The sequence below is a fragment of the Syngnathus typhle genome, linkage group LG2 (genome assembly GCF_033458585.1).
Source record: "Syngnathus typhle isolate RoL2023-S1 ecotype Sweden linkage group LG2, RoL_Styp_1.0, whole genome shotgun sequence".
Lineage (NCBI taxonomy): Eukaryota > Metazoa > Chordata > Actinopteri > Syngnathiformes > Syngnathidae > Syngnathus > Syngnathus typhle.
This window is the reverse complement of record NC_083739.1, coordinates 6361668-6375973: the sequence shown is the minus strand read 5'-3', so window position 1 is coordinate 6375973 and position 14306 is coordinate 6361668. Positions and strand designations below refer to the sequence as shown.

Below are 14306 nucleotides of genomic sequence, written 5' to 3'. Positions count from 1 at the left end.
TGAATAAATTACATTTTAATTTAAAAGTGTTGGGACTTATAGTCTTCCAGTAACGGATGATCAACTCAATTACTGTATTAATTGTTACACTGTTACCGTTACTAACTGTGAAATGAGGCATGTTACTTGGGCACTGCATTATAGGGCAAACTTAACTCAAGGAACCATTTGGGATGGGAGAGAGCTCGTAATCGAAAAACTTTAACGTAGTTGTTTACCAATGTTCTGTCGTTCCTCTCACATCAAGCCCTCCCTGTGTAGAGTTTGCATGTTCTCCCCGTGCCTGCGTGGGTTTTCTCCGAGCACTCTGGTTTCCTTCCATATCCCAAAACCTTGCTGATTGAGCACTCCAAATAGCTTGTGAGTGCGAGTACGGTTCATCAATATGTGTCCTGCTATTGGCTGGCAACTGATTTTTGGTCCCTTAAATTTTACAACCAAGATACAAAATGAATTACAGGAATAACATTTGACTGGTTTGCAATACTTTACTCTTCAGTGTTTCATTTTACAAGAGAGAGAAATTTACAAGTACAAAAAGATGAAAAAAGCATGAATTAATAATTTTAGCTTTAGATTCAGGCCAACAGTACATGCAGTACAAAATAATGAGCATCTTTGCTGGGTCAACATTATTTATGCATTTGCCCTTTAACGTTAAACCGCATTTCTTCTACTCCATTATTTTCTTTGAAGGAATGACTCTGAAAATGAAAAACGGAGACACCTTTTGCACATCAAAACATGCCATCTATGATAAAGGTTCCGAAGGAGTCAGGACACGTGACAATATCACGTTTGTTCTATTATTTACTGTAAAGTTACAATACATAGACAGAACAGTGTGTGAATGGTTATGAAGGGAATAAGAAAGGCTTATGTAGCATAAAGGTATTGGGGAGAGTTTAAAAAGCTTTAATATTGTGTACTGGACCACAATGGAACAGGAGATCCATGTGCAACCGTGACTCACGTTGGTTTCTCTTTGCATGATGTCCCCCGGGTTAATGTCGTGTCGTAAATTCTGAGGTTGAACACTGTGTTGCTTGGCTAGGTAAACCACACTTCTAATTGACTTACAATACACCCAGGGCTTTTCGCTATTTGAATGTCTATAATAATTTATATTCTGTTTCATTTTCTGGGACTTTTGATTTTCACAGCTGGTTCTGGAACGCATCTCCTGCAAAAAATGAAAGATTACAAAAAAATGCCTGTATCAAGTATTTTTAAATCAAATTTATGAGTTTGCCTGCACCAAGACACCCTGCTCTGCTGTTGAATGTACAAATTAACTCGTAACAAATAAAATTCTACAGAATATTCACACTCTTCTAACTCTATGTGCCTTGGGCTGAAATTGATGGAAGCTCATAGTAGAATCTTTCTTTTGTCATGTGAGATGTAGTAATCCATCTTCTCTACTAAATATAACCCCATCCGCCTCTTCAACTCACCCATCACCCCTATTCCTCATTGTACTCTTCCCAGTTAACGTTTGGTCTTCAGCAGACCAGATATGATATGCATGAAAAAAAAATGCAGTCCTTGCAGTTTCTAACCTTATACAGTATGTGCCATTGGAGAAGTTGATGGATAGAAGTTGTCACTTGCTTTAGCGCTAGGGATGAGAGGCAGCTGCTCGAAGGAACCTGGAGATAGAAACCAAAGGCCACGAAGCCAACTGCTTTTATAGTGTTAATGACTTTGCCCGACTGGTTTGTAATGCATGTGATGATCACTACACCTTCTATCCAGAGGCAGACAGGACATGGAAGTGGAAAAACAGTCTTTACATACAAAGTAACAACAGATAACAGAACTGGATATAGAATCCGTCCGTCGGTCCGTCTGTCCGTACATCATCCAAACATACAAAAGTAACAACAGAGAGCAGAGCTACCCATCCATCCAGCATGGTGCACAAGGGGTTGGAGCAGGTAGTGACGTCTGCGGCAAAACATTAAATATTGGCTAGGTGGCCATCGTGCCGACATGGTGGAAAGGTTCTGAATAGATTCCATAATTGCTCATGCCTGCCGAGTACTTATCTATATACGTGGGCTGCTTGGGAAATTATGTAAATGTATATAATCATGTGAGGACCAGAATTTGGACCCAGATGCAGACAGGACATTGGAGCGGAAAAACAAAAATACAAAGTAACAGAAAACTTTTAAAAATCGATTTATTCTATTTATTTTTTATCTCATGCGCCGATCGGTTGGCACATTTTAAATTTCGTTGTACATGTGTGACAATGACAATAAAGATCTATTCTATTCTATTCTATTCTATTCTATTCTATTCTATTCTATTCTATTCTATTCTATTCTATTCTATTCTATTCTATTCTATTCTATTCTATTCTATTCTATTCTATTCTATTCTATTCTATTCTAAAACAACAGAGTAGACTACCCAGACTGCACATCCCTGCTCAATCGTGTCACTTCAATTGAGTTTCAACGAGTCAACGTGGCTGCTGGGGTAACAATGGTTTCGAAATGCTCATTAAAATCTCTTGCACCTACTACAAATAGGTACAAAACACTTGCGACTGACATATTTTCCCACATGAAATCCCGTCTTTACACGCCAGGGTGCACGACTGTTTGTTGTTTGCTTTCTAGGTCATAGTACATAAATCCATCTGCTCCAACGAGATTTGTTAGAACAGCCTAAACAAAGTATGTCATTCCACATTGTTTAGGAAACAAGGCCATGGTGAGTCTGGCGTGTCTCCATGGCCGCTTCCCTGCACTCCCTCTGGGTAGAGTATGGCACATTTAGCTCCCTGGATAGCATGGATGGGCTATTGCAACCAAACCAATTTGACACGAACACAAGAAAGCATTCCATCTGTCACCCAGCCTTGTTTCCCTCTTACAGTTATCAAGATATAAGTGTAAGAAATTATAGCCATACAGTCTATGCTTAGTGTAGTTTTTTTGAATGCGTTATTGTGAACAGCATCAACTGTATGCAGTATTGATTTTGATTGAAATGCACAAAGTGTGAGAGTTACCTTTTTGCAAGGAACTGATTACCAACTGTAGAGCTCGATTGACCATATATAAGTGGCACGCTTGGTGACCAGCAGAGCTGCCCATGCAATGACGCTACTAGTCATTATGACCAGTGCATATGTTGTCCCCATTTAGTCAAACCCGCTTGCCATCAGGCTTCTGTACTCCCACGGTGGCAAGCCGATGCGACACCAGTCGGATAGATTCCCAGGAACCCCGTGGGAGCTCAAAGTTCTTGTTGCTTCATCGTCATTAATGCTCCCTAGCGCACGTTCCTCCGTGTCCCTGCTGCCATTTCCCCCACTGCCTTTTGAGGCCCCAAGATTTCAATCAAACAATCTAGATTTCAAACTGACTCTACCTCTCTTGAGTTTCATCTCTTTTACGTTGTCGTCATCCACCGAAAGTGAAAAAGTAAAAAAAAGTCCATTTTGATAAAAGTACAGAGGTATTCCAAAATGTAGAAAGTAAATCTCTGACAAATATATATACTTAAGTATAGCAACAAATCATTTGTTGGTATGTTCCAACCCTGTCCATAAGGCTCATCAACGTGGGTCACTACAATGTAGTGAGGATTGTAATGCAAAGATCATGACAAGCATAACAGCGGTGATTGAGGTTTTCGAATTTAAATAGAAGTGGGTGTTATAATTTGAAAAGGAATATTGAAGAGTAAAAATAATAGTCCTGTAGAAATTGTTTGATATGATTGATGTGCCAATTAAGTTACACTTGAAATAATTGTCTAGATTAAAACCAACCAGTGGTGCACTATAACATAATGCATTCATTTTATGTTGTTGGAGGATAATAATGTGAGTATCCACATTTTCATTTTCAAATTATATTAATAGTGGAAAATGTGCGCCACCTACGCAGCTCTGTCTTATCAGTCGTGCACATGTGTCAAATGGATAATAATTTTCAATTTCGACGAAGCAGACCATCACATCATCTTCGTGTGAGCAGAGCCTGTGTAGAGCACACGATAACACAATATTCCCACATGATATGGGCGAAAACATACTCGAGGTTTTCTCTCCATTTTTACACTGTATTTTCTTCTTGAGTTGTCCTGGTTTTAGTTTTATAGTATCCCATCTGAGAAGTGATCAATGGGTTCTTGTTCTGCATAAAATAGAAACATGAATCATATGAAAAGGGCCCTTCCTTTTAACACAGTCGGTGAAAACACATCTAAATCAGGTTTCAATTCAGGTTTTAATTCAGATTCATCTCCAAGGGAGCCTTCAGCAACATTGTTTCTAAAGAGCAGATTATTAGCCTCGGAGAATCCTCAGTCCAACCCACATATTCGTATATTTTGGGTGATTATTCAAAATCTATGATGGCAATGGGTCTTGTTTTGATTGCATTTTGTTTATTTGTTACCAGTTTTAATTGGTAAGAATACAAATAAAGAATGCTGATATGATAAATTATTTTTTTAATCTACATTATACTTGCACTTGCATTGAAGGGTGTTGCAACCAACCGCGAGATTAATCGAGCAAATCAGCCTCGTGTTTAGGAATATTTCGCCTTAGTAGAGAGAGCAATATAACATCTAACTTTATTCTCATGTTAGCTCTTGTACAAGTATTTGAGAAGATAATTGACATTTGTTGTTGTTCGATGACACTCCAACTTCCTTCAGCATTCCCCACCCAGATGGTTACGCTGATTAGATGCCTCGCGCTTAACCGGCCTGGACAGTAAATCTGTGGTACAGATTACAGTTTGACGACTGCAAACTGGCATTGATGCAGCACCGGGCATATTTCCAAAAGTACTGGAGATGATTAAGGCGTCACGGCCGAAGGTGTCAATCGATCAAAGCTTGCCTGAGTAGGTACATATCACTAAGAGGTCTTTTTTTTTTTTTTCTCAAGATGACTGCAGTGTTTACGTCATATCATGACATGGTTAATGGATTCCCTCCTCATGAATTGGAGCTACAGAAGAGGAATGCTGATTTTACAGTATGTTTGGTGACCAAGGATAAAACGGTCGAAATAAAGTTCAACCTTGCACCCTACCCGCCAGTTTATCTTTGCACGCCCAAGGTTGTCTGTGCAGAAATAATGACTGCTTTTATCTGTGCTGTATTTGAATGCCCTTCATATTCCCACTCCTCAACAATGTTCATATCGAGCAATACTCACTGATGGATGCCAATAATCAAGCAGATCTTTGAATTGCTAAGATGACAAGACGGGAACATCTAAATGAATAGGTAACACGTCATTGTGCACACAAAAATGCAGAAAATATACCTGGAGTTTGTCATCAGGAAACAAATTATTTACTGAGAAATTCAGTGAAATGCAAATTTCAGGGTAGCACAAAACTCACGTGTTACATGCTGCTGCAGGATGACGCTCGTAGCTGCAGTTTTGCTCTCTCTTCCATGGCTCGAGCTGTAGATTGTTGGCTACACATATTTTTGTGTGATGCTTTTGTCGAGAAAAGTGCCAAAACACAGTGACATTTTCTTTGAAGAGCAAGCAGGTTATGCTGTTGCTTTTCCTCATTAGGAAATGTAAGACTCCACCCATCGTACCCATCCTTCCACACAGTGCGCAGAGCAAATAAATAATGGATCACAGCTTTGGCAGTCCATCCATGCTCTGTTCAAAGAGGGAAAAAATGTGGTACCTCAGCCTGCACTTACATAAATGTGCATTCCTTTTGCTTGTACTCAGTGTACTGTATGTTGTTTCCATTTGGCCAACCTTAGCATGAGAAGGAACGAGGAATGATGTAGGGGGAAGAAGGTGGACGTTCTGATAATTAAATGGCCTTTTCGTGATGTACTTTATATTTGAAGTCATCCAGCAGCACACGCGTTTGTGGTGTAATAGGTGCTCCTGGCCGCTGGCACCGTTCCCAGGTGCTTACTAGAAGATAAGGAATCTTCAATCTCAAATTTTTAAGGAGACCACAAGAGACAGCCTGGAGGTTACTTAGTCTGACTTGATAAGAGTTGGGGACTGAGGCGTCTTAATGGCTATATTTGTTGCACGGATCTTTGCATTTTTTTTTTTTATTTAAAGAAACTGCAACTTACTAAAAAATGGTCACATATCAACATTGCCATTTTAGCATCCGACACTGGTTGGCAAAAGGTAATAGCAATGACAACATTCTTGATGTGAAGATTTTTTTCAGTTCTGTTTTATAATAAATTTTATTGCATTTGTAAAGATATGGACAGTAATTCTATTCCTAAAAACTGCCTCTCATTGCTGGGTGGCATTTGCCCCTAAAATATGAGATTGTGAGTAACAATATCATGCATTCATCCATCCATTATCTGAACCGCTTATTCCCATGAGGGTCACGGGCATGCTAGCATGCTATCAATAATTGATTAATTATATTATAATATCATATTATATTTATTGTTTGTGCCTTCTTGTTTTTTATATTGCGTTGTTTACTTGTGTGTCTATCGTGTAATATGTCTTGTCACCGTGGGATAGGGAAAACGTAATTTCGATGTCTTTGTGCGTCTCGGCATGTGAAGATGTTGACAATAAACCAGACTTTGACTTTGATATTAATAATTTGACTTAATACAATTCAGGAAACAAAACAAGGAAGTGAATTAGCATCATGAAGAATATTTTAAGCTAACATTTCTATTGAAATCCAACGATTCTAAAATAGTGTTCTCTAAATTTTGAGAATGATAAATTCCAAGCTCCAACACAATATTTGATATTCTCCAAATTACAGATTGACTTAAAGTTAGTTTTTCTTTTTTTCGTATCTCTACCTAGGTTACCACAGTGCTGCGTCAAATTTGTTTCTCTGTGTGTTTATTTTGCTTCCTCGGTTTCATTTTGTTTTATGCAGGGATTTTGTCTGATAGCAAATGGAGAGCTTGGTATTGTTTGTGTAGTTGAATGTTCAGAATAAAAAATGTCAAAAAAAAAATTCTAGCCAAAGCAACAAATCGGTGATTAATGCGCCTTGTAGATTATTGTTGTGCAAATCGTAAATTAATTGTCATGAGTTGTCATGTCATGTCTACTGATGAGACTACTGTTAATTCTTCATTTTCTTTTTTTAATTGTAACGATTGACTTCAGCCGTAAAGTGGAACATAAAGTGGACTGAATAACCCATGAGCTATGAAGTAGATTATCATAACACCCACGGGTGCATGTAAATGTGCAAAAACAAAAAAATGCAAAACAAAAAGTTGTTGCAAAAAACCCACAGCAGTATATGCACTAAAATAATGCTGAGGTAGACCAATTCACAGATGAAGGAAAATAATGAAATGAGACCGTGCTCTGCCTAGCCAAACACGCCAAGTAGTGCATGGGCATCATCGTGACTTTCCAAATGAACCCTTAATGCTCATGGTCTAATTGGTAATATTGGTATGGTATTATTTTAAGTGAATTAAGTCTGACTGCATTAGGTTGGCAAGTTAATTCATTTGAAAACAACCATGAAAAAGCATTTCTATATACAGTATTTTCCGGACTATAAGGCGCACCTAAAAACCTAAAATTTTCTCAAAAGCCGACAGTGCGGCTTATAGTCCAGTGCGCCTTATATATGGACTAAATTCCTAAATTCAAACTGGCCCGAAGCATTGTATCATGAAATCAAGCATAAGTGGCCTGCTGAAGACTATGAATCATGAATCAAAAAGACTATGGATCATTATTTTGTGATTATAAAGTCATTTGTTGCATCTGAAGTTGAAATAAAAAAGATAAAATGGAGAATGATTTGATTTGGATTAAAAATCTTACATGATGCATTAATGGTGCGCCTTATAGTCCGGTGTGCCTTATATATGGACAAAGTTTTAAAATGGGCCATTCATTGAAGGTGCGCCTTATAGTCCGGTGCGCCTTATAGTCCGGAAAATACGGTATTTGTGTTGTCTATCATTTATGGCACCAAACAAACGGAATCTGACATCAAGGCACAAATGATAGTATCCTCCTTACTTTATATTTCACAAATCCCCTCCGGCTTTTGTTGTTTGTTTTGTTTGATTTATTTATTCAACATTCTGCATTTCAACATGTTATTTAGACAACAAACATTTTTTGGTGATAGGTGCTGGTGCACAGTGCTGATGGACAGTTGTTTTTTTAGGATGAGCAATTACAACAGAAACCCATGCACAATATTTGATCAATTGATACTACCATCTGTAACTGATGTGGATTTAGTATGTCTTTTTTATGCAAACAATGTTTTGGAGCCAGGAAAAAAGTGACAAAAAGCCATGGGTGGTAACTGTCAACAAGACTGCAATGTCCCCAGACTGACAGGCCAATGTAATGGTGTGCATCATGCATAATTAAAACATTGCTTGTGCACTTTCTGGCTTGTTGAATCTGCCTGTTGACTTGAAGCATTTTGTTGTGTTGTGTGTGGTGCGTGGGAAGATTTTTAGTAGTCACATTTGAGGTAGGTGGGGTAGATGAGAAAGATTGTACCTTTAGGATATAGACCACTTCCGAATATGTTAACATCTCTCCGCTTGTGTGTCTAACCAAATGCGCACGTTTCTTGCATACACCAATTGATTGCTTGTTTCTTTTTCTCTTTTTTTTTTGTATCGCTTGTCCAAGCATCTGCCTCCTATTTACTCTGTCACTCGACCTTTCACCTTCATCCCAAGGGACAAAGTGGCGTGGTGAGTTAGTGGGTGGTGGTCATGGCATTTCGTCGCAATGTGTATCTGTGGCAAATGTTTATATGTGTGCTGACATAGTTGGAGCATGGAGAAGGCAGAAATGAGGACGCCTTGCCACACACTCTTGGAGGAAGGAGTGATGGGGAATCTAGGTCATCGCCACTGATGCATTGCAAAGCGGACTTCAAACAAACCTGGCCTTTAGCATGATGACTCTCTGCGAGCTGTGTTACATGCCATCAGAGGCCGATTGCCATTTTCAGCTGTCAGCTGAAGTGATGAATTGAGTCAGTCATTAAGAGGACCAGTAATATGTGTGCACCATACAAAGTAATGAAAGAAAAAATCCACTTTTTATTTGTTCCATCAAAGAAAGAACTTCTGAAATGACATTAGTTCTAAATAGCATAACAACCCTACACATGCATTTTTTGCTTGATTAACAAATCTTTATGTGCAAGGTAATTTTGTTGAACTTCAGTACTGTAGACATAACTTCGATCTTGCAAATCTCTTAAACCAATTGTGTGATTGGCTCATTATGATCACACAACAAGAGCTTCAGTTCTAATCACCTGACTGACTAGAGCTGAGTAGCGAGGACACAGTCTGTGACATCGGCGGCTGTGGGAAACCAATAACAACAACCAGGAGATGATTCGTGGTGCTGATGTTTTGTTCGACATTATTTTATCATGCTGCTCTTACATGCCTTTTAAATTCCCCATCGGGGATTAATAAAGTGGAACGGGTTGACGCGATGTTGCCCAGATGTGACCCAATCAGTCTGATTCCATAAAAAGCATATACACAGCTACGACACATTGGAGATGAAAAAGTTGCAGTGAGTGCTCACAACGACCGCAAAAATTTCATGGCCCATGATGACAACTACCTAAAAAGCTGATATTCAGATTTGCAAAGGCTGACACTGAGAAGTAACTTGTTCAACCTTTCCTGAAGCCTGAGGTAGCTAAGATGCGCTCTGTTTTGGCCATGACATTACAACACAAAAGGCATAAGAAATGTATGAGCGCAAAGTCTAAATGAAGCGGTTCCCCATTAAAAAAAGAAAATCTGGCCCTGTCGTTCAGGGTAAAGAGTGTTTTGTGCTCAACCTTGCAGAATAATTGTAGAATAATGCAGTGAGCACCCGAGCTATAATTAATGCAGGCAAGACAGAAGTTGTGTTTTCAGTCAATGTGAATGGTCTCAAGCAGATGCAATGCCAGTTTGTGCAAAGACAAAAGCCCCGTAGCTTTCATTTAATTTCAAAGGAGGGAAAATATATGTGGTAGACTATTCTTTATTTCTCTTGCAACCGATCTGTGCTTTTCACCTTTTTCAGAAGTAAAATGATGATGAGTGCTGACCTATGACACATTAAACAAAAGCCCGGGCTCTCCAGGATGAGTTAGTATTTTTGAACAGTCGGATATAGGCCAGGATTGTACCTTGATCACTAATTGCCATTGTACACCAACTGCCATGGCGATAAAAACCCAATTGAACGTATACAATCTGCTTTAGGGATTTGTGCAATACACATGACACAGAGAATTACTGCATATTAATTCATTTACTAACTGTGTATGCACGAATATGCACGTGCTTGAATTTGTGTGTACTGAGCGAACAAATTTAGAATCTCGTCAGACTATGCATATGCACAATGATGTATCACACAGCTCATGTATAACCACTCATCACTAAAATATATGTGAGAAATTTTAGGCATGTGATAATCATTATCTGACAATATTAGAACACAACTCACAATTATTACTTATAATATTTTTATTTATTTGTTACTTAGGTTGCCTGTCCATAGAGCCTTGTACAGTATGGCAGCATTTTGTCACTTATTGTTATCAAAATACTTGTGGACATGTATAAGAATTTGACATTCATATTCTGAAAATAACAAGTGCTGTGGAGCAAAAAAATGAAAAATAATATATACATGTTGTATATCCATGCAAACTAGCTCTCCGCTCTAAGAGAGGTGCTGAAGCTCATTAGCTGTACTTTCAATGTAAAACAGGAGAATGTGCTTCTTAACCACATGTCAAAGCCAAGACCCGAGGGCCAGATCCGGCCCTCCAAATTATTTTATGTGGCCCTTGAAAGCAAATCTTGTCTGTCAATTTAGATATGCTTCAATTTGACTGTCACTATGTGGCTGAGCAATCATGATTTATTTTTTTATTTTTTTTGTGAAAGGGGTCAAATCATTGTGGCCATAGATTTCATCAAAGATCCCTAACAGCTGGGCCACAGAATGGACCTCAAGCCATAAGAAACCAAACCACACAGAAACAGACAGTTGAGCACAGCGACAAGTGCACTTCACAGGAAAATACTCTGTGGTTGGCAGACTATAATTTGCCTTTTCACCGCGTCCGTTGGCGGTCAGGCCGTAGGCGTGCCATAGCCATTGAGCGTTGAGATGTTGCCGACAACGTGATGAGGGGATGCATGTGTGTGTGTGTGGGGCGGGTTGTAGAAGATGGCGCATCTTGGTCTTGCTGACAGCAGGTCAACAATATTAAGGGACTGTGTCATTGTGTCATAAACATTTTTGGATTTAGGCATGAAGATGTAGTATGTGACAAGCTTGTGGAAATGTGTCTCAGCTGGAATCAGTGCCAGACGCAAGTTGATAGTTACAGTCTGCAGCACGTGTGGAAGAAGCATGTGCTGAAATTAATTAAGGGTTCAGGGTTTTGCTCAAGGAGACTTTGACAGCAGTCAGTCAGACTTGGGATTTGAACTGCCAAGCCTTGTGTCACTAAACAAATCACAATACCAATAGAGCCACAGGGGCCCAGATGAATATTGTCTAGATCAGGGGTGTCAAACTCATTTTTTTCGCGGGACGCATTGTAGTCATAGCTTCTTTCGGAGGGCTTTTATGACTGTCAACCCAAATAAATGTATGAGCACCTCATATTATACAGTAAAAGCTACAAAACAAACTGACAAATAACTCGTTTTCAAATCAGACGAGGAAAAACTGGTCAAACATTTAAAAAAAAAAAGATATTATTAAAAGTGAAGACAATTTGCAATTCTAGTAATGACACACGAATTTGATGCACAATTTGTCTTAGCGGACCACATAAAATGATGTGGTGGGCTGTATCTGGCCCCTGGGCCTTGAGTTTGACACCGGTGGTCTAGATAGAAGTCAGATGAGAAGGACATTGGTGGTGGAGAAAAGATTAAAGTGGTGGGGAATGTCAAAGGAAGGTTGGATGCGTACTGCTGGATGCATCATCCAAATGTCAAACATGATGGTGGCTAATGGTATTGGCATTGCAAAATAACCCTGCTATAATACAGATATAATTGCATTAATTGGTAAAAGGGCCCAAAACTTGGATTTGTCAACAACTCAATCCAATAATCACAATGGCCACTGCCAGGAAGAAGCTGCTAAAGTAACAAATAGATTTGTGGTTTTAAGATAATCACTTCTGTTTTGGCCTCAATGGTGGTTTGCACTCCCGTGAGAGACATTCAAACTGTCCTTACTGCATTGCTACAACCATTTGAAGTGCTGGCCTAAAACTTTTGCAGAGTGCTTTTAAATCACAGAAAATAAACACCCCGACAAATGTCGACAAATGTTGTTCCACCCTTAACTACACTGCCACCCTCAAAGTTGCATATGAACAAGCTGATTGAGTCCAGGCCATCTGTGGCCGAAAACCTCGAATAGAAAGAGAACTCAATGCTGTGTTTGTCCACTCCTTTGCTCATTAAGGATCTACTATTCATGCCAGGCCCTTTGGATGACAAAGACAGCTCACAACTGCACATTTTCACGAAGCGGAGGCTAGTTTTTCCCCTTCCCTCTTCCTCAAAAGCCTCCTTTATCCGAATTTCCTTCACAGAAACCTAAATCGATTAAGTAGGAACTTTTCTATTTGCCAGATTGCCCCACAGGGGGGACCGACTCACTTACTGTATGTCCACCATATGAATTACAAAGCCCCCCCCCCCCCCCCCCCCAGAGAGAGAGAGAGTGAGAGAGAGTGAGAGAGTGAGTGAGTGAGTGAGAGAGAGAGAGAGAGAGAGAGAGAGAGAGAGAGAGAGAGAGAGCGAGAGAGAGCGAGCGAGAGAGAGAGCGAGAGAGAGAGCGAGAGAGAGAGAGAGAGAGAGAGAGTGAGAGAGTGAGAGAGTGAGAGAGAGGAGAGAGAGAGAGAGAGAGAGAGAGAGAGAGAGAGAGAGAGAGAGAGAGAGAGAGAGAGAGAGAGAGAGAGAGAGAGAGAGAGAGAGAGAGAGAGAGAGAGAGAGAGAGAGAGAGAGAGAGAGAGAGAGAGAGAGAGAGAGAGAGAGAGAGATCCTGCCCCGCGCGTCGTCACTTCGGGACATCCGCGCCAATGTGGTCCTGAGCTTTACTTGAACTGGCATGACGGAATGATCAACGATCGCCTCCCGCAATATCGGTGTTCGTGTGGTGTTATCCACCGAGCGAACTCACCATCGTGATTATTTTGCTTATTGACAGACTGCAGGTGTGCACACTTTGGCAGTATGTAATGTTTGAAACGACGCAGCGATTTCTGGAGAATTGCACTACTTTGAGGAGTTCTCTCATTCTATATCTTGAGCCAATAACGCCCCCCCCCCCCAACGGCGCTCTATTCTGCAGGCCAGGGAACAGATTCCCCGCAATGTCTGTGAACTGACAGCGTAAAGATCGGAACCATTTGGAAACTGTGAAGGTAAGGATAACATTTCTATTCTAAATGATATCCTCTCAAAAATTCTGTTGAGCGGTTTTGTTTGACTGACCGTATTTATCGGCCATTGCCGGTGCGTTTAATTATATTAAAGTCCCCCGTTACGCATCAGATCCAGTGGTTGCTTTTCTAATATACAATTCATGACTGCAGTATATAGCCAGATGCTCCTTTCCCTTTTCCAAACGTCAGTGAATGAACTGTGCCGCTGTCTCTTGGCGTAAATATCGGCTGGGCAGCTCACGCTGACGCGAATTGCTCATGACGTTGGCATTTGTTTGGACATCTCCCGGTGCGTCACGACTGCAGCCAGTGATGTGCACTTGCCCACAGACTCCGCACGCAAGCGAGGCAACGAAAAAACACGTATGGCCACTCCGCGTTATGTGTGCGGAGTGTCCCCCTCCTCTTCCCTTCTGATGTCTGTTTGGAAAAATGACAAGTGGTTTAAGATTGTAAATATGGAGGTGTTGGAGGTATGTCGTGATGGCGTGCATGTACAGTGTGATGTGAGATTCAAGTATCGTACAGTATGAATAAACAAATGAGAGCATCCCCTTCTTCACCTGAAGCACTAAAAACAGTCCATCATCACTAACCTCCCAAGAGGGAATGGGAAAAACGTGGACATCCGAGCGGCTGCAATAGTTGGAATGACCCGATTGTTAACACGGGCGCAGGCAGAAGCTACATATTGAGCTGAGTCGAGTGCTCTTACTCAGAAATTGATTTAGATGAAGACAATGTTCCCCGGCATGGACACTTTATGACAATCATATTTATTGCCTTGTGGTTCCCTGAGTGATCCCTGCAGACAAACTTATCATGTCACAAAAGACATGACCACTC

The 14306-nt window shown here is 40.3% G+C and overlaps 1 protein-coding gene and 1 long non-coding RNA gene across 2 annotated transcripts in view; one reads left to right on the top strand and one right to left on the bottom strand.

Moving 5' to 3' along the window:
• Positions 1–585: 585 nt before the first annotated feature.
• Positions 586–5548, bottom strand: LOC133149947 (uncharacterized). Its single transcript, XR_009713704.1, has 4 exons — positions 5388–5548; positions 4060–4160; positions 1563–1652; positions 586–1183 (listed from the first exon to the last, which is right to left on the bottom strand). It is a non-coding gene; the product is annotated as an uncharacterized LOC133149947 (long non-coding RNA).
• Positions 5549–12919: 7371 nt separating this feature from the next.
• LOC133150321 (interleukin-1 receptor accessory protein-like 1) overlaps positions 12920–14306 on the top strand; it is an 84739-nt gene continuing 83352 nt past the window's right edge. Inside the window, exon 1 of the mRNA XM_061272777.1 lies at positions 12920–13439. The gene's annotated coding sequence lies outside the window, so the exon portion shown is untranslated. The remainder of the gene's footprint in view (positions 13440–14306) is intronic.